We start from the raw sequence: 23,793 nt of genomic DNA on the forward strand, positions 1-23,793 counted from the left end.
CTGAAATAGTTTTTAAGCACTAAATTATTCTATTCTATTCTATTGTGTCTTTTTCCGCCCAGAACATGAAGACCAGCTTCTTTTAGAGCCACCTTTTTTTTCCACAAAATCTCTCAAGAGCGAATGTATTAGCCTAAAATGTGTTTGGTAGATTGTTGGTTTTTTTTTTTTTTTTTTTTTTTTTTTTTTTTTATGTAATTCTTCTTTATTTACCTAAGGTAACACAGTGTAGTCAGTTACAATATAAATAAATTATACTGTATCTTTTTGATTTCTCCCTCATTCCCCCAATTCCAGCCCTGTCTTATGCTTTTTGAGCCAAAAAAAAAAAAAACACTTCTGTGGTTTAATGATATGAATTATTGCTTGTTTGATCAAACAATGTTTTCATTCTACCTTCTGTGCTACTTTCCCAGGAAACTGATAATTAAAAGAAGCCAGCTCAGTAGAATTTCAGACATGGCAATGGAATCTGCTCTAATCAGTTCAGTCCCTACCACTGCATCTCGTTTTGCCTTACTACAACTGGAAAGTGATACTGATTCAGAGCCTGGAAAAGGCAGAAGTGGCCGACGTGCTGGTAAATCTCTAGCTTCAGAGTGTAGATCTACAAATGTGAAGAAAAGAGAGAAAAGAAGAAAAAAGAGAGAACAGCAGCAGAGTGAGGCCAATGATGTAAAGGGATTATATTTTCAACAGTGAGTAAGGTTGTTGTCTCATCAAGAGTTTTTGCTGTCCCTGAAAAGTCATTGGTTTTGGTTTTCCCTGTGAAAGAAGAACTACTTAATCACAGATTACATCTTTACATTGTCCTGTCTTCTGTTTCTGAAAAGTACTTGCATGCTTTAGGGAACTGAAGCTGGAAATACACCTTTTTGTTTCAGTCATTTCACAGCTTAGCTTTCTAAATGTCTCTTTGTTTATCAAGTCTTTAGGGTGGAGTAAGCTCTGTGCACTTACAAATTGCTAAAGCAGTGTTCCATGTCATGAATGGGACCGACTTGGTCTTATCTGTTGTTTTTCATATACAAATCTGACAGAATCCGTTCGCGTTTTGCTCCTTGAGCTCTGTCGGCATTGTGTCTACAGATGTGTCTGTGTGTGGACGTGTGCCTGGGCACTCCCGGCGGCTGCTGGGCCAGCAGCTGCGAGCAGTTGTGAGCGTGGCTCGCCTACTTGGAGACCGCTTGTGTTTGAGGGAAAACTCAGCCTTTACCGCTGAGCTCCACCGGAGCCGTGAGGAGACGCTCTCCTCCATGACGAGCGCGGCGATGGAAGCCGCATTTCGCACCCCTGCTTTGACCACAAGCAGACGGCCCCCTCCACCCTCCCCAGGACTCGAGGGCGAGCTGTGCGCGTCCCTGGGGGCCGGGGGCTGCCCCCCGGTGTCCCCTCACACCCACCCCTCAACCCCCGCTCCGCCCGCGCCCTCCTGCCGCGGGGGGCCGCTGTGCGCGGCGGGGCGGCGCCGCCGAAGGTTGCGGCCGTTGCCTAGCGAGGCGCTGTCACCAGCAGCGCGGGCGGCCCAGGCGCGGCCCGCCGGCCCCTCAGCCCGCCCGGAGGCTGCCTCCCGCCGCCCGGAGCAGGTTTGGAGCGGGGAGCGACGGGGCCGGGGCCGGGGCTGGGGCTGGGGCTGGGTGGAGCCGCCCCACAGCGCCGCTGAGCCGGCATTTTGCTTGGTGTTTGTTTGAGGAAGTAGGAAATGGGATCTCTCCCCTCCTCCGCCCCTCCCCTCCCGCGACTGGTTTGGGTGTCATTTTGGGAGGGGGAGGGAGTCAGTAAGTTTTCAGTATGTGCTCGTGATTGCCGTGCCCTTTCTGAAATGAGCAGGATTTCAGGCTCTTGCAAAGCCTCTTTGACTGAGAATCAGCAAGAGAAGAGCAGAAGATGTGTTTGGGATCCGGCAGCATTTGATACCCATCGAGGCTTTGGAGTGTTTCTGGTAGACATTTGTAAAGAAATCCTATTCGATGCTTCTTCTTGTGCTTCAGAATTAATCCGTGGGGGGCAGTATAAGGAGCCATGGTTGCTGAAATATATAACTAATAAAAAATAGTTCCATATGGGCATAAAGAGACGGATTAAAATCAGAGGAATGCTTGGTGTGTAGTAATCACAACGATTTAAAATCATACCCCCCATGTAAGCAACACGACAGCTTTCTGTGCTTCTGAAATTCTAAATACTTGGCCCTTGTAAGCAGAAGATGGCTTTCAAGCACGTGTGTGTCTATAGGTATTCATTCCGGATAAAAAGGTTTTTTTGAATAATTTCTGTTGCCTATGCATCGGTACTGTAGCAGTGAGAAAATAAGGTTCATTGTAAGTCTATGCTTTATCAAGAGTTCATTAACAAGATCTTACAATATTGTTGCTTCATCCGGCAGTATAACGTCCAAACAGAAAGTCTGACCACTTTCAGACCAAAGGTTAAGTCTGCTAGCTTAGAAGGTAATAGAAGCAAAATTAGTTTCTGCACTGGTTTAACAGTTGTTAACATATCTGCTTTTTTATCACAGTTCCTTTCCAGGGTGTAATGTTGCTTATAAGAATACACTTTGGGAAACTCTTCAACATTCTGCTTCAGCAGGGAGTTAATTCTTTCTTCTTTAACTCGGAAAACATTTTTTCTTAGGTGCAGAAAATTGCAAATGAGGTGAACAGAGGAATTGTAACAGATCTTCCTGAATACTGAGTGGGGAGCACAGAGATGGAGGCCGGCATGGAGGAGATCCTGGTTAAAGTTGCAGTAAGGGTCAGACCTCTGCTTTCCAAGGAAGTACTTCATAACCACCAAGCATGCGTGAGATTAGTCCCAAATACACAACAAATAATCATTGGGAAAGACCATGTCTTCACTTTTGATGTTGTATTTGGCAAAAACTCAACCCAAGAAGAAGTTTATCCAGTTTGCATTAAACTTCTTCTAGTGTCTTTGGCTGAGGGATATAATGCTACAGTATTTGCATACGGACAGACGGGTTCTGGGAAGACTTACACCATTGGAGGTGGTCACATTGGTACGTTGTAAAAAGTCTTTTTTTGTGTGTGTGTGAACAATGTAGTTCTGCAAATTAAGTATTTAATACATAACAGATGATGCTTGAGAATTTTTAAGAGATAATGAAAAAATGCATAGCAAAAAAAGACATATATATTCCAAAGTTTATGTGATGGTTGTGTTCTAAACACAAATTCTGTGTCCATTAGGCTATCCCAAAAGTATGAGAGAAAAAAAAATAAAAAAGTGCTCTTTCCCATTCTCTATTCTAACAGGCAACTTACCCTACTTTCTGAAACACAGTGCTTTAGAAATTTTGGCTCCATTTATCCTACTTAGAAAGTATCTGCTTTAGGTAATTGTATGAAGCAAACTCACTCTTGGACTTTTTTCAGAGACTGACAAAGAGATTTCATAGATAAATTTCATGGAATAGAATCCTAGAGTGGTTTGGGTTGGAAGGGACCTTAAAGATCACCCGGTTGCAACCCCCTGCCACGGGCAAAGATGTCACCCACTAGACCAGGTTGCCCAGGGCCCCATCCAGCCTGGCCTTGAACACCCCCAGGGACGGGGCATCCACAGCTTCTTTGGGCAACCTGTGCCAGTGCCTTGCCACCCTGTGAGTAAAGAATTTCTTCTGACGATCTAATCCAAATCAACCCTCTTTTAGTTGGAAAGCCATTCCTCCTTGTCCTATCATTACACCACCTGCCAAAGAGTCCCTCCAGAGTCCCTCCCCAGCTTTCCTGTAGGCCCCCTTTAGGCACTGGCAGGCTGCTGTAAGGTCTCCCCAGAGCCTTCTCTTCTCCAGGCTGCACAACTCCAGCTCCCTCAGCCTGTCTTCGTAAGAGAGGTGCTCCATCTCTCTAAGTATCCCTGTGGCCCTCTTGGACTCTCAAATACTTCCACATCCTCATGCTGGGGGACCCAGAGCTCCAGGTGGGGTCTCACGAGAGCAGAGCAGAGGGGGACAATCACTTCCCTCCCCCTGCTGGCCATGCTGCTTTTGATGCAGCCCAGGATATGGTTGGCTTTCTGGGCTGGAAGCACACATTGCTGGCTCAGGTGGAGATTCTGATCATCCAACACCGCCAGGTCCTTCTCAAGGCTGCTCTCAATCTGTTTTCTGTCCAGACTGTAGTTGTGCTTGGAACTGTTCCAGCACAAGTGCAGAACCTTGCATATTGGCCTTGTTGAACTTTATGTGGAATTCAAATTTTGCTTTTTTAAAGGCAGATATCTGAAACTCTACTATTCGACTTACTTGGTATTTCCAAGTCAGTGTTTCTCAAACACCTGAGACTGGAAACTACTATTTTTCTGTATTAGTTCGCAGAAGAATTCTTCAGCTTCTGCATGTATACGATTTTGCTTTCTGACTCTCTCTGGAATCCTGTATCACCAGCTCTGGTTATCTTCCCTTCCATATGGAGAAGTCACAATTTGTTTGTCTGTTCTGCTGAAGAAGAGAGAAGAAGTGGAGTAGCAGGAATTAGAAGACTATCTGGATTTTTCTTGGTCCTTGATTCTGAATTTGAAACCCTGAAAATTATGTATTCGTTCTTTTTGCATAAAGGATTTGAAGTTTTATCATTAATTCATTAGCAAGTTCAAAATATTTTTTTCTTCTAGCGTGATTTTTTACTAATTTAATTTTCTTGTAGTCTCGTACCCGCAGAAAGTAGTAAAGTTCTGTATCATTTCCATGCATTTCTGATCAACAGAAAAGCAAATCTTTACATGAAAACTTGGGAAAACTGAGCTCTTCCTATTCCTTATTATATTGAGTGATAAACCTCGCAGACTTCTCTTTAGTTTTAGTCTTTGTAATTTGTGTGACAGAATGACTGCAAGTGTCTGTGACATCTGTGTTTATATTTTAGCATCAGTTTCAGAGGATGAAAAAGGCATAATCCCACGGGCTATTCAGGAGTTATTTCAGCATATTTCTGAAAACCATAACATCGATTTCCGTGTGAAGGTATCTTATATAGAGGTTTACAAGGAAGAACTTCGAGATTTATTGGAGTTGGAGACCTCTGTGAAAGATTTACATATCCGAGAAGATGAAAAGGGAAATACAGGTAGGATTTCAGCTCTAGAACTTCGTGCATTTGATTTCTGTTGTGTGCACAAATTACTGTTTCCACCTCTTGAAAAGAGAGCTTATCGATGACTAATACTAGACGAAGTCACGTTTTCAAAATATCAATTCAGTTTAGCTGATCTGAAGCAGCCTTCATTTGAGATTCCTATGAACAATATCAATGTTCCTCCAGAAGCAGCATCAGGTGGTAAGGTAGTACTGTTACTGTTTCTGCATATTCAGCATAGAAACACAATTGTGCATGATTATTCAGTTGAATGAATGCTTTAAGATTAAGCCTTTGCTTCTCACTTCAAAGTTATATTTGTTAAGCTACTTATGCTGTAAATATCTGCTTCCATTCCACTAAGAACTATGTTCTTAACATAGGCTGGGAGTCACTTTTACTACAAACTTTCAAAATTTCTGTCTTTTTTTTTTTAACTGACAAAGTAAGCTTTGAGCTAGGTTTGCTCACACTTTTTTTCTAGATAGCACTAGGTTGCAAATTGCATAAGACGATGTGTAAACACCTAAGTCTGTGTATTCTGTTTACGATATTGTTTCAAATGCTGTGACAAAATACACCCATATATTCTATTTCTGCAGGTTTCAGATGTGCTGTACTTCGTGCTTTCCACATACTGTTTTATTTTATTTAGCTATGTGCTACGACCTTATAATAATGCAGGCTTGTATGCTTCTGTGATTTGTGTTTATAGATTGACTCTTCATAATTGCAGTAAACTTTTACTGAAAAGTTTAAAATTAATGTAATTATTCTGATTTTCTTTTGGTGTTTGAAGTGATTGTTGGTGCTAAGGAATTCCAAGTAGAATGTGCAGATGAAGTGATGAGCCTGTTGGAAAGTGGCAATGCATCTCGTCACGCAGGCACAACACAAATGAACGAACACTCTAGTCGATCACATGCCATTTTTACTATCAGTATTTGTCAGAAACAATCTGCAGAGTCTCAAAAAAAATAGTGATCCACAGGATTCATCTTGGAAATCAGTCCAGATGATTGCTTCAAAGTTCCATTTTGTGGATTTGGCAGGATCAGAGAGGGTGACAAAGACTGGAAATACCGGTGAAGGATTCAAAGAATCAATTCAAATCAATAGTGGTTTGTTGGCCTTGGGAAATGTCATCAGTGCGCTTGGAGACCCAAAAAGGAAAAGCGTACATATTCCATACAGGGATGCTAAAATCACTCGCATTCTGAAAGACTCCCTAGGAGGGAACGCCAAGACTGTCATGATAACATGTATAAGTCCATCCTCATCAGACTTTGATGAATCTTTAAATTCGCTCAAATATGCAAACAGAGCCAAAAACATTAGAAATAAACCAGTTGTCAACTACAACCCCGATCAAGACTGGATTGATGAAATGGAACTTGAAATCAGATTGCTCCGAGAAGCTTTGCAGAACCAACAAGTTGGTAATCAGTGTTGACATGACTTAAATCAAGAAAGAACCTGAATCAGTTTGCTAGAAGAACAGCTCACCCGGCTTCCAGCTCAGTGCTTCAGCTACAGAAACTGTTTGGACGAAGCCTTCCCATTCCTTGTTGATTTGAATGATGATGTTAGCTTAAAAAGCAGGAAGCTCTCACCGTGCAGCAAATTGACACTGGAACTGGCACCATGCAAGAGCCCCATCATATCACAATTCTTCAGCTGAGGAGAGAACTAAAGAACTGCCAGGTATTTCATTCTAAGTTGATTGTTTAGGTACCTATGAACAAATCAGGAAAGCTAATGTGTCTGTCTTGTAGGGGGAGGAGATAGAGTTCCAACAAGTTAGAATTTTATAAAATCAACCTATTTTCATTTTTCACACTGAATTCTGGTAAGCCTGTAGATTGTTACCTTGCAATCGCATACACAAATTCTGGCTTTTCTTGGTTCTCATCATCCTAAATTACAGCTCTGTTATTTATTCTTCATTTTTTTTCTCTGGCTTATTGTAAAGCTCTGCTTCCCAGGTTCAAAACAGTGTAAGAGCTGGGTTTAAACTGAAAGATACCCAGGTGAGCATGCCATCCACAGCTCGGAGGAGATGGTTAGGGAGATGCTAAAATAAACAGGGCAATAAGGGCTCTTGAGCAGCTCTTAAGAGTTGTATTTACTTGAAAGATATAGGTTGTACAGAAAAGATAGAGTTGTACAGAAGTATCTGTCTTTAGAATGGTAAGACATAGTGTGTCTATACTTTGCATTTGGCTCCTAAAGGTTTTCTGGAAGGCCAACTACATTTGGAAGTAACCTTCAATCACTATTGGATTACTTACCCAGAAAAACATCTGAAAAAAAATAACATTATAATTTCTTTAATCTTTAGGCTCTTCTTTGAGATGAAAAATGAGGAGGGCCATCCTTATTTTTTTGTTTGAGAAGTGTATTAATATTATGATTGATGCTGAGATTTTACAGCCAAATCTCACAGCACACCGAAGAAAATAACTGGATTTAAATACCCACTTTGTAAGGTAGTCTTGGTTATGGGTCCATTATTTCCTCTGGGAGAAAGAAACTTGTCAAAACAAAATCAATAGATGAGAAACAGAAGTAAAGAAACGACTGGTGGAAACCACTTTTGAAGGGAGCAGCTGATTCCCCAGAGGGCCATGCTGCCATAGCCACAGGGACCTTGACAGCCTAGAAAGGTGGGCTGACAAGAACCTCATGAAATTCAGCAAGGGCAAGTTCAGAGTCCTGCACCTGAAGAGGAACAACTGCAGGCACTAGTGCATGCCGGGGGCCACCCTGCTGGAAAGCAGCCCTGCAGAAAAGGAGCTGGGCGTCCTGGTGGCCACCAAGTTGAACATGAGTCAGCCATGTGCCCTTCCTCCTAAGTAGGCTAGTGGTTTTGTTGGCTGCACTAGGCAAAGTGTCACTAACAGGTCAACAGATGTGATCCTTCCGCTCAGTGAGGCCACAGCTGGAGTAGTGTGTCCAGTTGAAGTTGCAAACTCTATTTTGTGGTGCGTTATACACAGCATAGGCAGCCAGTCAAAAGAGGAGTCTCCCACCATATTTAGCATTGATGTGGCCTCACCTTGAGTATCGTGTGCTCAGGGGCACCCCAGTTGAAAAAGGATGTGAAGATAATTGAAAGTGTGCAGAGGAAGGCAACAAAGCTGGTAGAAGGGCTGGAAGGCAGGTCCTATGAGGAGAGACTGAGAACACTTGTGTTGTCCAGTCTGAAGAATAGGAGGCCAAGAGGCGACCTCATGGCTCTCAGCAACTTGCTGAGGAGGGAAGGTGCTGGTCTGTGCTGCTGGTAACTGAGGGAAGAATGCATGGGAATGGCACAAAGCTGTGGGGGATGTCCAGTTCACGCTGGACATCAGGGAAAATTTCTGTACCATGAGGATGGTCAGACACTGGCACCGGCTTCCTAGCGAGCTGTTTGGTGCCCCATGCCTGTCAGTATTCAGGAGGCGTTTGGGCACTGCCCGCAATAACATGGTGTAACTTTAGGTTAGTCCTGAAGTGGTCAGCCAGTTGGACTTGATGATCTTTGTAGGTCCTTTCCAACTTTTCTACTGCATTCTGCTTGATTCTGTTCAGTTCCGGGCTCCCCCATGCAAGAGATTCAGGGACATAATGGAAAAAGTGCAGCAGAGGGCCACAAAGATGCTTAAGGGACTGGAGCACCTCTCCAATGAGGAAAGGCTGAGAGAGATGGGACTGTTCAGTTTGGAGAAGAGGAGGCTCAGTGGGGGATTTTAGCAATGTCTTACAAATACCTGAAGGGAAGGTGCAGTGAACGTGCAGCCAGGACAAAAGGCAGTGGGCACAAGAGCTTCTAGGCTAACATCTGGAAGCACTTGTGTACTGTGTAGTGGCCGTGGCTGTGCACTGGAACAAGTTGCCCAAAGAGGTGGAGTCATCCTCTGAGACCATCAAAAGCCACCTGGACATGGTCCTGGGCAACCTGCTCAAGGTGGCCTTGCTTGAGCCAGGGGTTAAACCAGGTGACCTCCAGAGGTCCTTTCCAGCCTCAGCTGTTCTGTGATTCTATGGTGGGAGAATTTGCCATATATACGTCCCAACTTTGCAGTTCCACTCACATCTTTGAACAACAAATAAATATATGTATGTATTTAATTTTCCAACTTCAAGAATAACAATGCCTGCTTTTCCACTGGCTGAATTTTCCTTTTATTATCTAGCAGGCTCTAGCTATGGATGAGGAAGTATTCATCCAGAAGGATCATGAATTGAAGATATTGCAGAATCAGATAAAGACATTAATACAGGAAAATGAAGAGCAACTGGAATCTTTAAAGAAGGCTGAAGAAACACATAGATTACAGGTATTTTTCCTCTGGCATATATTACACGTATCTATATCGAACCATCCATCCACTATAGGAATGTACTCATGATTTCAAGACAGATCCTTCAGAATTTTTTTGGATGTAAACACCTACCAGTCTTACAAGCACCTTGTTTGAATTAGAGCTGTATTCCCTAATGAGCTGAGATCATCTAGTGGGTGAATCACAGTACTGTGATTCCTGAAGTTTGTGGATCAGCCTAACTGTGCCACAGCCTTCCTGTATGATATTAAGTGATTCATTCACCCTCTCTTTGCTTCCTGCCTTCCTCCAGATCTGTGTTGTTGCTAAGTTGTTTCAGGACGATTCATGATTTAGGACTTGAAAGGCTTTTAAAGCTTGTTTAGAATCTCAAAAAGACCATCAAGTTCCTACATAATCCTTTAATTGAAAGGCTGTGTAGAAACATGCTTTGTTATATCTTTATTCAGTGTGAGAGTAAAGTATTGTTGCCTTTTGATTTTTTAAGACAGAATTTCATCCTAGTATTCTGAGAGTTTACTATTACAAGAAGCTGAGTGACACAGTGGAAACACTGCTTGCCTCCTTCCCTCTCTAGATCTTGTATATGCTAATGAAATTGTAATGGGTAGTAAGTGAATAGCATTTCAAGATCCAGGAGACCATATATAGGATAGTTGATAGATCTGACTTTATAGGATGATAGATCTGACCTTTTTTAAAGGGAACAGCATAAACATGGCTAGTTAGTACTCTTCTCCTTATTCTCCTTATTCTCCTTTTTCTCCTTTTTCTCCTTTTTCCTCTTCTTTGCTGATGGCTTGGGGAGAGTCAATGAATGAAAGGTAAGTACACTGGTCACCATCTTTTCCTTCCCTCTGTAACTTTTTTTCTGTTCTGTCATCTCTGGATAGGCTTTTTTTGTGTGTTTTCCTTTTTTAACCCATACTGCATATTGTCAGCTTATTAGACTGAAACAATCCATGCTTCTAATACCCATAGATGCTTATATATGATTATGCTTATAATTGTATCTTATGGAGGATACGAGGCAGATGATATGAACAGAAACAGTTGTACTGTAGGCAAAAGATCGCAGCTCTCACTTTTACTTAAAAACAGAAAAATCAGTATAATAATTAAATCAAATGCTTGTGTCAAATGGCTTAAAGTTGTATGCACAGGAAAGTGTCGTTTCAATGATACATGATAGAATAAGAACTGTAAAAGTAGCATGTAAATGTTTGTACCCATGTATTTATGTAACAGGTTATGCACTATGGGGTTGTATGTACAAGGGCATAAGGGACAGAGTCTTATAGGGATTAAAAAAAAAAAAAGTTGCAAGGTGGAGTTGCCCATTACTACTTCCACAATCATAAAATGTATGGTATTGACATATATATTCTTTTTGCTATGACACAGAAATATTATGTATTGTATTCCAACAAAATGTCAATTTGTGGGGCATTGTCTATGTATGGGGAAAGGACTTGCAGTCTAAGAAGATGAGAAAAAAAGAATAAATAAAAAATATATGATTCAAAGTAGGAGAATGCATACTTTAGTTAACTATCTCTAGCTGTTATTCAAATTTCCTGTTGGTAGGCAAGATTTTCGATGTATTCTGAAAGGAACAGAGAAGACTGAAAATTGTATGGTCTTGGCCTTATGGATAAATCAGTTCAGTGAAGATATGTAATTTTGAACAATGCACAGAGATTGCTGTAGGAAAGGCAAGTAAGTTCTTCAAACTAGCATTACCGACAAATTTGAGGCTGGGTAGAAAAGAAAGTAAGGGTTGATACAGGGGATCCTGGGGTCACGTCCAATTTTATGAATGTTAATTAATAAAAATAATCTTTCAAGTTGGACCGCTCCAAGAGGAAGAGGAAGCCTACATGTATGTACATTTCATTCTTTAAACTCAGACCATGTGCTTCATTTGAACATTTTTCTTGAATTACCGTTTTATTTATCCATGAACACACAAATAAGGCAAGCAAGGGCTGATAAATATGTCATCTACTTCTCACTAGATGTCTAAATCTAGCTGACATAATTTATATAGGACAGGTCCTTTAGAGACAAAAATGTCTCAAAAAAATGATTGGAGTTTGGGGAGAGGTAAGATTCTACCTGTCATGCCAGAGAATTTTCAGTTTGTTGCAGAATTTGCCTGTGCACTGCAGAAGAATTTAGAGTTGGTGAATGATATACAAGAAGACTGACCTTTATAATGAATTTAGAAAGGTATGATGCAAACCTGATGATCAGCAACCGTTTTTGTTTTTGTTTTTTTCATATGAGAATGAAAAAATGGTGGAACAGCAAATCCTTATTGATCAGCTAAAAGAAAAAATACAGAAGTTTATGGTTGTGAAAACTTGGGACTTCTCAAGTGCTTGTGGAGATGGGCCTGCTGTTACGGCATCTGCAAGAAGGCCATACAGTGTCCCACTCACAAAGAGTCTGCTACACTCCCTTTACCCATCTTCAGGGACAGAGACACGAAAGGTAAGGTCTACCTAAGCATTACATTTTTTTTAACAGTTATCGTTCAATAATTCTATTGGGCGTGACAAATTATGGTGACCTATTGTCAGCTGCTGTTTGGCTTTGAAGCATTTTAGCATTGAAGACTGAAAAAGTACTTTCGAATGTCTTGCGACACACGCTATGTCCCAATTGTCCAAAATCTATGGGCTTACATTTTGAATCCCAGAATGGCTGGAGTTTGAAGGGACCTTTAAAAATCATCTAGTCCAACTCTGCCATGGACAGAGACACCTTTCACTAGATCAGGTTGCTCAAAGCCCCATACAAATTGACTTAAAACACAGAATTTATCACAGTCATAAAGCTGTAGTCTTTAGTGATCTTTTTGTGCAATGTTTAACAGTTCAGATAGGAAGCATTCCCAAAATGAATGATTATTCTGTACTGATAAACTGAACATTTTGGGTAATAAGTTGGTAACAGTACCTTCTTTTGCACTTGGGACAAGTGTTCTAAGCAGAACCTTCTCTTGCAAAACCTTCTGGTACACAGGTACTCAGAAATATTATTTAAACACCTGCAATTTTGCATACAAGGTCAGGTAGTGAAAGACTTTTAAACTGAAATACTATTGGAATATCAATAAAGAATTACTGAACTATTCCAAGTGTTTTTTGGGCGCTTTTTGGCAGGTGTATACCAGTCCCCCTGCTTTTTCCCTGGCTCGGATGATGGCAGGATTCCGTGCTCGTAGCCAGATTATACTGAGCTACATAGAAGATCAAGATGAAGTCCTTCACTGCCACCTCTCTGATCAGAGTGATGAAGAGAAAGAAAATACAGACAGTCAAAAGTAATTTCATTTTTTTTTCTTATTACTTAATTAAGTAATTTTTTCTTTAATTTTTGTTACAGATAAATATATAGCAAATATAATATTACTGCCTAATCCTACTGTAATGTGAGGCCATTTGTGATACTACTTAAAATAAATTTGCAGGACCAACTAGGCATATTATGAAACTAGTTTAAAAACCACATTTTTTGATGCGATAAAGATTGCATGATCTTTGTTTTGGGGACATCATCCAACAAGATCAAGCAAGGGAAGAAGAAGGTGCAAATGCTTATGTAAGCTTTCTCAGTTTGGCACTCTTCTTTTTAATATCATGTACTTTATATAAAGTTAAAAGAAAAAAAAATCCCTTTGAGTTTAGAATGTATCATGTTTTCCATTCTTTCTTAGGCGTTCAATAAACCAAAGATGGACACGAAAACAGGCTTCTCTGTGCTTTCCCTTTGAGCAAAGTGACATGAAATGTCAAGTTGACAAGTCCAGCTTATGTGACAAATCTGTGCCACAGACTGATACAGCCACAGGTAAAATGGAAGTCATGAGAGTAAATTGTATTAGATATAATATTAGAATATGCAATAATGTCTTTATCACATGTAATTATTTTTCTCATCAAAATGTCTTTATTTGCTACAAATACTTTTTTCATGATAGCTCAACATAAATTTATTTTTAAATTATTTTCCTTTTCCTTTTCTGAAATTGACATCAGTGACCTTAATGTTTGAGTACTACTTACTATCGAGAAAGCACTTGACATACAAGTCTAGTACTAGTTCAAGAAAAGGAAACATGCTATTGTTTCATCAGAGATGCACTGAAAATGCTTAAAAAATATATTTTTTTCTCTCTCAGGTTAGCATTCATTAGCATTCTTGAAATGCTAATGCATGCTGTCATTTCCATATTTAGACGGCAGGGAAAAGACTCTTTGCAATACTCTCTCCGTTTGGCTCTTTCACTTCATTTGTAAGAATTCTATACATACTATATTTCAGATCACTGTCTTTTGGCTAAAGAGTGTATTCCTTTTATTCCTTTTTTATTCCTTTTTTTTTTTTGGTCTCCACATTGTTTTGTTTTCTTTCAAGGTGAAGAAATCGACTGCCTCCAGAAAAGTCATGTTTTTAACATGCAGAAGTTAAAGAATTCAGAGTTGAGACTCACTGAGGCCAAGCAAAAAATGAGAGAACTTGCACTTAACATCAAAATGAAAGAAGAACTTATTAAGGAATTAGTAAGAACAGGTAAGTGACTGAAAAATTGAAATGAAGACATTCAGAAATAAGCAAGAAAAAAGACACAAAACTTCTGAAGACCTGCATATTTTAGTTTTTGGGTAATTTTCTTCTGCGGGAATACTTCTGGTAAGTTACAGTTTCCTAACTTCTATGAATTACTTGCTATGAGTGCATTGAAGGCTGCAAATTTTTATTGTGTCCTACTCAGTTGTGATCTGCAGATTTGTTTGTTAAATATTTTTTTGTGTTTTGTGGCTTATTGTGTTTATCCACCTATAGTGTAATTTTTCACGTATGCTTAGTGCAACTGATCTCTTCATGGACATGTGTTTGTCACCCAGTGTCTGGGATAGGAGAGAAGATACGACACTGTGCTGGCTGCTTGCATTGCCATCATAGCAGTAGAGAAGCAGGAGTCAGAAGTAGATGAGGGAAAAGGTCAGTGTCCCTGTTAGCCTATATCATTACACACCTGTCCTGATATATATATGCTTGCCAGAAACTTATCATTGTGATGACCCTAAAGATCTGTGCTTACCTGTTTCAATCACACTCTTCTAGTGTGTACATATTCTCCTGAGGCAGTCTTTTGGCATTGAGAAACATTGTGCGCCCCCAGTAACAGTACTTACGGAATCCCAAACAGAGCAAATCAGATTGCCCGAACAGGGCAAATCAGTAGAAACACAATCGAGAGTTTTTTGCTGATTACCAAGTTGAAAGCTGAGAAATATGTAGCATATTCTTCTGGGGAAAAACAAACAAACAAACAGACAAAAACAAAACAACAACAACAACAACAACAAAAACATAATAATACAGGCAAGCTATTTTGTCAAGGACTGCAGTAGGCAGAAAATTTTCACTTGATGTGGCACGCAGGTGTTACTTTCTTTGGTGACATCAGATGGTTTATGAAGAGTTCAGATTTAAGATTCCTTCGTTCATCTATATTTCAGTGTTATAAGGGAGCTGTTTGTTTAGGTTTGGAAAATGTCTCAGAAATTTTTGGTTTAATCAGGATGAAGTAAGTAACGATTCAATTACAGGTTTAAGTAATACATTGCAAATTATTATCTTGCTGTTTTAAAACTATTTGGATATGATGTCTTTAAGGTAAGGATGCAGAGTCTGTAAGCAGGCAATATTCTTTGAAGATAACTAAACTGGAGCAAGAATCCGAGCAGGCCAAAATGGAACTGGCCGAAACTCAAAAACAGCTTCAGGAGCTGGAGAATAAGGAGCTGAGAGAGCTTCCTGAGAAAGCCAAGCTGCAAAGAGAGTTCTGAAAGAAGATGGATACAGCTAAGCTGAAAGTGCAGGTATTTCCAATATGACCATTAGGATTTGCAAATTCCTGTCTCAGCATCACCTTTGAAATCCGTACACTCTGCTTGTGAAACTCTCACCAGCTTCACACAATTGAAGCTAGTTGGATTGAAGTAGCCAATGAGAACCTTCACACAGTTATACCCACTACTATTTAACAACTAAGTAGTTAGATAGTTCTGTCTTTGATGATTTTACGAAGGCTCAGAGACCTTAGAGATAATGTGTGATTGTTGTGGCAAAATGTAGCAAGTCTTGCTCACTGTCCTAACTCAGTGAAATAGAGAATTAACCTGAGTCAGGTTTTAGTTTTAAGTTTTCCTGTTGTTAAGCTGAAATTTTCCATGAACATTCAGGTCTTACAGAAGAAGAAGCAAGACACTAAGAAACTGGCTTCTCTATCTAACCAAAGTGAAAAACGAGCAATAGAACTTGAGCAGAACGTGGCTCAGATGAAGCATCAGCAGACCCTGCTAGAGAAAAGACTGCGTGAGGAGAGTGAAAAAAAGAAGCAACTAGAAGCAGAGCTTCAGCGGGACCAGCTACAAATTAAAGTAGGATTCTTTCTGTTTCCTTACGACAAAGAATAAGATCAACCAGCTTGACCTTTGTTTTCCCAAAGGCAATGTACTATACTACCAGATTTTGTCCTTTTAAGTAATTGCTTACTTGACACTGAAGAAATTGTGTATAAGTATTTTCACAGAAATCTTCATTCTTCCTTTCTCTTCAGCTATGTTTTTAAATGTTATTATGTGATGTCTAGCCCTGAGTTGCAATTTTGCATGTAAATTAGTTCAATATTTCTGATTTCATGATTGTGTAGATTCTGTCATTAAATGTGTTTGAAAAACACACTGATTGAGGCAGAAAGAAAGTTTTGTTTGTTTTTGTTTAGAGGAACTTCAGCTTAAGATGGAACAGCAACAGAAGATTCTTAAACTTAAAGACAGAGAGATTGCTGCATTTAAAAAGAAGAAAAATAACTCGGTGGGGACTTTACAGAAATCAGAGGTAGCTAATCTATTCCAAATCTGTGTGGACACTGAAAAGAAAGGTGTCTTTATTCACCCCTTGTCATCTTTGTAAAGCGTTTGGAAGAAGAGTATTCCATCCTCCCTCCCCTGTTTTTTTTTTAAATTGTTATTTTTTTGTTGTAGCAAAAACTGAGACAAGTCAAGAAGCTCTTTAACTGGTTTTGAATGAACGAAAGGAGAGGGCTGTAATGTCTTTGTTTTTTCTATGACTTGTCAAAGGTAGTAATTCAGATAGCTGGAAATTCAACGAGTTTGGTTGTCTGGTAGGCTTGAAGGTGATTCTGATGAGCTCTGTTATAAATGTTGCACGGTTTGTTTGTTTATTTCTTTTCCCATCTGACAAATATGACAGACGGCTATGGTTTTGGTTGTTCATGACAGTGTTAGAATAGTAGGTTTCCTGTGCAACAGTGCTACCTGCATGATTTCAGAACTAGACATTGGAACATGAGAGTTTCATGAGTTAACCAAAGTCTTTAGAGGTGAAAATCAATTTAAAAAACGAAATAAAAGCAACTTCTTAGCCATACCAGCAATATGCCCACTGATAAACCATTGCTTCAGAAGAGACTTATAATAGACTCTGCTAGCAGGATCAGAACTCCCATTTTTTTTTCTTTCAGCATCACAGTTTCTCATCACGATGTGTTTTTCCACAAATCTTGGTCTTGGGCAAGAATCATGCAATGAGGATGGGCTAGCTGATTTCTTGTGGTACCTTTCAAACTTAGTTGTTGTCATTCTATATATGACATCTATTTCTATAACTGTTTTTAGGAAAATAATACATTTCCTTAAAAGCATCTGATAAAATTGTTTGCATAAGATGTAGTAATATAACATTGCTGAGCCTCTCCTTAAGTCAGTCCTATTTCTGTATTATCCTGAATCAGGATTCTGTTGAACACTTAATGTTAAGAATTGAAATGTTGATTTCTCACGTTTTATCAGTTACTCTAAAAGAGGAAAAACATAGTCATAAAATTCTGACCCAAATAGTCCTCGTTAATGCTCTCTGGATCTCTGTTTAAATTGTAGAAGTTAGAAGAGCAAAAGAAATGGCTGGATGAAGAAATGGAAAGAATTCTTCAACAGCACCAACAGTTAGCGGAACTAGAAGAAGATTTAAAGAAAAGAGAAGCCATTGTAGCTAAAAAAGAAGCATTATTGCAAGAGAAGAGCCTCCTAGAAATCAAGAAACTGAGATCTAGCCAGGTGATTCAAGAAAAAAAAAAAAAAAGAAAGAAAGAAAGAAACTTAACACAATTGTAGAACTGCCTGAAAAGACTATGGGAGGAGGGCAGCCGGATAACAGAAGAGGTTTAAGCCATGCGACTTGTATCTCTAGCGCTGCCATTACATTATTGTGTGGCTTGATCAAATGAACATTTTAAACATGAGTAATAGAATGTAATAACCTTTATTTACATGATATCCCTGAAATTCTAACAACAAAACAAAATCTGACTTCCAAAGTTCTGTTATTGCAGCACATTAAATAACGATATCTAAAAAATTGCTCAATGCCTGCAAAGTAGAGAACATGGCAGAGAAACATTCTGTATTATTTACTTTGGCTACTGAGAAACAGAAATTGAAATGTCATTGTCACCGTAATGACTAACTCATGTAAGATATGTAGAAAACTGCACATTGCTTTTCTTTGTTTTCTTTCATCTTTTGATTAAATAGTAAATTTTATGGTAGCTGTCTACTTAGCCTAAATGGCGTCCCTTTACAAGAAGTAGACAGGTCTTCCACATTAGGATGCGACAGTCTCATGTACATGTTTATGGGGATGGAGTTTTATACTTACGGTTTCTTTCATTCTTCCTCTTATTTCTTTCTCTCTCTCTCTCTCTCTCTTTTTTTTTTTTTTTTTTTTTTTTTTTAAAGGCTTTAAACAAAGATAGTATGAAATTGTCTACTCGCTTAAGTATGCTGGACCAGGAATTGTGTGATAAAGGTATGCAGCTTCAGGACAGCACTACTGAAGATAAGACAGACATTCTGGAAAAAATTCAGGTTCTTCAGAAGGAAAGGGATCAGCTACTCAGAAGAAGAAATAGTGTGGATGAGAAACTGAAAGAGGGTAACTGAAAAGCGTTGTCAGCTGAAGTAAGTAACTACCTCTGAGATACATCAAAGTTTTAGGCAATGTTGTATAATAAAGTATTCCAATCATGACCTAAAATGTCTCCCAGTATTAGACAGTAGAGAATCAAGGAACTGAGGTTGGGTGTTTTTGTTAACAGCCGACATGAAAATACTGCTATAATGGCACTACTTCCATAACAGTGAACAACATATACTTTCAGAGGGACTTACTTACTTTAGCTAGAGTCCGGACAAATGTCGCTGGCCTAACAATTCTATAATTAGAAATAATGAAACAGGATGTCCATCAATTTATCTTAGGCAGCTATTTTCCTATCAGGACATAGAACAAGGTGAAGTACTCTAATAGTGATGTCCCTTGATTTTTTTTTTCATAGGCTTTTGTGAAAGACCAAACCTCACCTGAAGGCCTCCATATAGTTACAATGAAGATAAGCCATATTGTGGATGTTACACACTTGAATTGATCAGTATAATTAAGTTGAAGATTGAATAAATTGATGTCAAATACACAGTTTTGTTTTAGGTCTTGAGAAGCAGCAGTTGGGGCCTATTACTGAGCTGATAGCATGCCAGAAAGAATCCTATTTGCTTCACTCCACAGAATCTTCTGCAATACTTCAGGGCGTGAATTTCTGCCACCTTCCTGCACAGATAATGGTCACCAAACTGCTTACAGATCTGATTGGTTCATTAATCGCTAATTAGAAAACTAGTTCAACTGAAAAAGTAATAGAAGTCATCAAATTGTGGGGAGGGGAAAATGGAGGAAGAATAGAATGTAGGCTTTTGTGGTGATGAACCATTTGTTTGAACTCTGGTCTGTGGAAGGGATATCAAGACATTTCCTGCTTGCTCCAAGCAGGTTCTAGATTTGTACTCTTCCTCTTATTTTTCCCATTCCATTCTCTGTACTACTACTAGTTAGTCTTGCTCTTAAATTGAGATTCACCTTTGAGAATGAAGTTAATGTCTTATGCACACAAAGATTTGTTTTGTACTTTTTATACAATCTCACTCCTGTGTTTCTGTGTAGGAAGAACATGTCCTTTTGCAGCTGGAAGAAGGAATTGAAGCCCTGGAGGCTGCTATTGATTACAAGAATGAAAGTATTCCGAGTCACCAGTACTTGCTTAGATCCTCTTCACAGATCCTTTCACAGAGTGAGGATAATGCAATAGGAAAACTAGTTTCCTTGTCTGCTGATGAGCTCAGAGCTATCCTCTTCAAATACTTTAACAAGGTTTGCTTTGGCTAATGATCAATATTTTAGCCTATTACCTGTTATTGCGCTAAATAGTTAAAGGAAATAGTGTCAAGAAGTAAAGTCAATTTAATCCACTTTCCTTGAAAGCCTGCTTAGGTTACTCACATCTGTTGTTAATTTGGATATTTTGCATCTTGACATCAACATAAAAAAGGATGCTTTTCTATTACTTGTTTGTATCTTGTTTTGGTGTCATTAGCTTAAAAGGTGTTGCAACTCTGGAAATTTCCTTGCTCCTTTCCACTGCTTTATGCTGCTAACTTCTCAAGTAGCAACATATTTAAACAGTGGTGTCGTATTGAAATTCTTCCCACCTGCAGTCTTTATCAACCTCAGGATAGTATTTCTTTTTTCCAAATCCATTATAAAATCTTTCTGCAAACAAGCGCTTACCACCATATACTGAAGAATCGTAATGACACCTGGAAACATAAAAAAGAAATGCATTAGGACTTGGTGTCTCTCTTTGCCCATGGGTGAACCTTGGGTGATTTTGTGAACAAGTTGTCTGTGGTACACAAATTGGCAGTTTTCCAGAAACAGGAAAAAAACTCTTGCATCAGTTTAAGTTCTGCACAGGGCATTAAAAAATCCACTAGTCCATGTGATCAAAATCTACAGAGCTCAATTCTGAAGTGTGAACTCATGTCAGCAGGCAAATCTGTTTCCAGTATAAGCTTACAGCTTATACAGACAATTGCTTTTGTATCCATTCATCTGTTAAGCAGAACTGTAAAAGCATTTGTTGAAATGGTTTGATAGAAGTGTATTAGATTGTCTTAGATTGTTGGCCTGCGAGAGTCTGAATGTAAATTACAACTGCAGACTGAAGAACAGGAGATGAAGGTCATAGACCAGGAAAATATAATACGTGAATTGGAATCTGCACTTGAGCACATCAAATTGCAGTGTGACAGGCAGCTGACGCTACAACACAGAGAACATGAGAAAAAACTACAGTTGATACTGCATCATTTCAAGGGTGCTTGTTTGTTTTCCAAGGGGAATTGTACAGCAGATACTATCTTTAGTCACTGTTGAGAAATACTGTGTTTCATATGAAAGAAAATAGAAGATATGAGGTAGAAAGATAACATTTTGGCTGTTACTAATTCTGATGTCGTGTAGGATGCTGATGAACAGACACAAGGTGCTTGTATAAAAGAAAAAAGCTGACCATTTTTAAAAAACGGTCAGAATTGTCACATTTTTATATTCAATTTGTTGACATTGGAAAGGTGAAAGATAGCAATCCCCTTGATCTTTATCCTCTAAATGCTCCTATTAAAATGGAGAATTGGGGTTGGCATGGGCTTTTTGCTCCTCTGTCATACTAGTTTAAATGTACACCCTGAAAGCAGAGTGTCAGCAAAATACAGGACATTCTCTAGCTGGGCATCTTGATTTTGGCACAGAGAAGTGAAGTGAAGATTTGATTCTCATACTAGTTTTACTTGCCCTAGAACAAGATGGTGAAGGTATTGCAGAAACCTTGAAAGAGTATGAAGTAAAAGTCCAGCAACTGGAAAAAGACTTCTTTTACTCTAGAGAAAACCAGCAGAGAGCTGAAGAAGAAATTGAAGGGCTTTTTTGGAGAGTCACCCCATCAACTAATGGCACCTACTAAATGTAAGTACATGATCTTAAAATGCTTTTGTGTTTGTCAGTAGATCATTTGAGGGGTAGCAAACAGACAGAAATATATCAGATAGACATAAAACTCATATTTTTACTGAACTAACTCTTATCCAGGAAGGTACTACATCTCCCCTCACTTGCAAAGGAGAGACAACATCAGTTTGTAATAGAGGCAGTGGTATAACACTGTTCTAAATTCGTGTTTGGTTTTCTGTGGATTCGAGCATAATTTCAGAAGCTACAGTCTCACACTGTTGTGGTTGAGAAAACGGTATTTTATGATCTGAAAGACTCTGAATGGCATTATAATTAACAAATGTGTAATATGCTATGCTTTTAGATGCCAGTATTTTAAACAATCAACTTGATTTTGCTGCCAGCACTTGATTTCATAGAAGTTACTTCTTGGAAGATTGTCAATGAGGAGGTCCATACTTCCAGTTAACTAAAATCATTCTTTATTAAGGTTAAAAGACCTAGATATTTGTAGTAAGAAGACATACTTCCTAATGTGATCTATGCTTTGACCAAAAAAAAAAAAAAAAAAAAAAAAAGGACCAACAAACAACTATGAAAAGATTTTGAATGAAGTAGTTCTAGTGTAGGAGGAAAAATGGTTTAATCATTGTCATTATCTTGGTTGTCTTACACCTCACACTGCCACCACCACCACTTCACATGCACAGTGCAGCCTTCTTGGCCCCGTGTTTCGTCTTAAGGCTCAGCGTGACTCATTCTTCCTCTTAACTGATGGTTCTATTTCGTCACACTTGAGGTAGTGCCATGTCTTTGTAACACGTAGATGCTGGTCACATATGCATCTGTTGCTACCAGAGTGAATTGAGGTTTAGCTCTCCAGGCAGGATAATAAGCCTAGAGGTTCATTACTCGAAAGTATGCTGTGGCGGTGTGAACATGAATATTGCACAGGTTGGACTGTAAATGAGCATGGGGAAGATTATTCTGTGTCTAATACACAAAGAAGCATGTAGTCCAGGACATGTTTTGCTGTGAGGAAACATCCATCGCAGCCAAACTGTAGCGAAATGTAGAAGGGTGAATGTCCCTGTGAATTTCTAACTTTTCCAAATCCGTATGTTTGTAACGTTTGTAAGAAGCGCTCAGTATTTTTGTATAATTACCTTTAGTTATCTCTCCTCTGAATATATTTTGGGGCATAATACAATGTAATAAAAAAGTGATGAGCTTTAAAAATAACAAAAATCCCTGTGTACATTAAAGTCACATTCAAAGACTATGTTTTGTGTGTTCTGCTACTGAAATTGCAGACTACTTTTGAAAATACGAAGAATTTCATATTTTACTGTCATGGTTCAGTTGTTTTAAGATTGCCTAAATTGCAAGTTAGAATGGTGAAGCTTGTATTACAAGCACAGAGCCAGCGGAAAGTAAATCCCTCTGATATTTTTGTAGGTGATAAACTTTTTAACAGAAAAAAGTGAGATTACTGTAATTTTTTACCACTTTCATACTACAAGTTACTCATGCTGTAAAAGCATACCAACTTACTAATGTTTCTTGATATAACTTTTAGCTGTGTATTTCCTGATAAAAATTTCATTTTAGGTAACAGTGCTGGTGACAGGGCATCCAGTCAAGATGAATCACAAGCTGCTTCTGAGGAATTCAAGCTAACACATAACCTGGAAACCAACTGTCAAGCAGGAAAAGTAAAGGAAGCAGACAGAACAAATATTCTAAGGTCACGGCAGAATTCATACAAGCTTGGAGAAGATATATCAGAATTTGGATGCAACAAAGAGCGTTTGTCAAGCACTAGTGATGACAAAATAGGAAGAGATGAAGCTCAGCCTTCAAAATCTCATCCTCAGCTACCTTCTGTCACCCACAGAAGAGAGACCATAACACAATTTCAAGGAGTAACCTCTGTAAAATTATCTCACAGAGAGCTACGTCGTATCCCTCCCTCAGAATTATCTTTGAGACGCTCAAGCCTTGGTGCAGGTGTCAGTTTTATTGCTCCAGACTCCATCGAAATGGACAAAAAGTCTAGTATCACCAAGACATAGTTACTCTTCATTGAATTTTAATAGCTGTTGGTACTGAAGGTACTGTGTTAGATTTCTTTGTTGATGGTGTAGTGGGTTTACATGGCAAAGCTTTGGTAGCAGGGGGCCATAGGGGTGGTTTCTGTGAGAAAGATCTAGAAGCTGCCCCATGTCTGGGAAGGGCCCCATTGTTTTCCAGAGCTGAGCCAATAAGCGATGTTGTCTTGCGCCTCTGTGAGAGCATATTTAAGACAGGGAAAAAAACGCTGTGCCACACAGCAGCTGGGAGAATGAAGGGAGTGAGGAACAGCCTTGCAGGTGCCAAGGTCGGTGTAGAAAGAGGGGGAGAGGTGCTCCAGGTGCAAGTCCCCTGCA

At 39.2% G+C, this 23,793-nt stretch overlaps 1 pseudogene; it reads left to right on the forward strand.

The window, feature by feature from the left end:
* Positions 1 to 346: 346 nt before the first annotated feature.
* Positions 347 to 23,749, forward strand: LOC140003078 (kinesin-like protein KIF27; annotated as a pseudogene).
* The last annotated feature ends 44 nt before the right edge of the window (positions 23,750 to 23,793 follow it).

Source organism: Anas platyrhynchos, chromosome 8 (assembly GCF_047663525.1).
Source record: "Anas platyrhynchos isolate ZD024472 breed Pekin duck chromosome 8, IASCAAS_PekinDuck_T2T, whole genome shotgun sequence".
NCBI classification, from domain to species: Eukaryota; Metazoa; Chordata; class Aves; order Anseriformes; family Anatidae; genus Anas; species Anas platyrhynchos.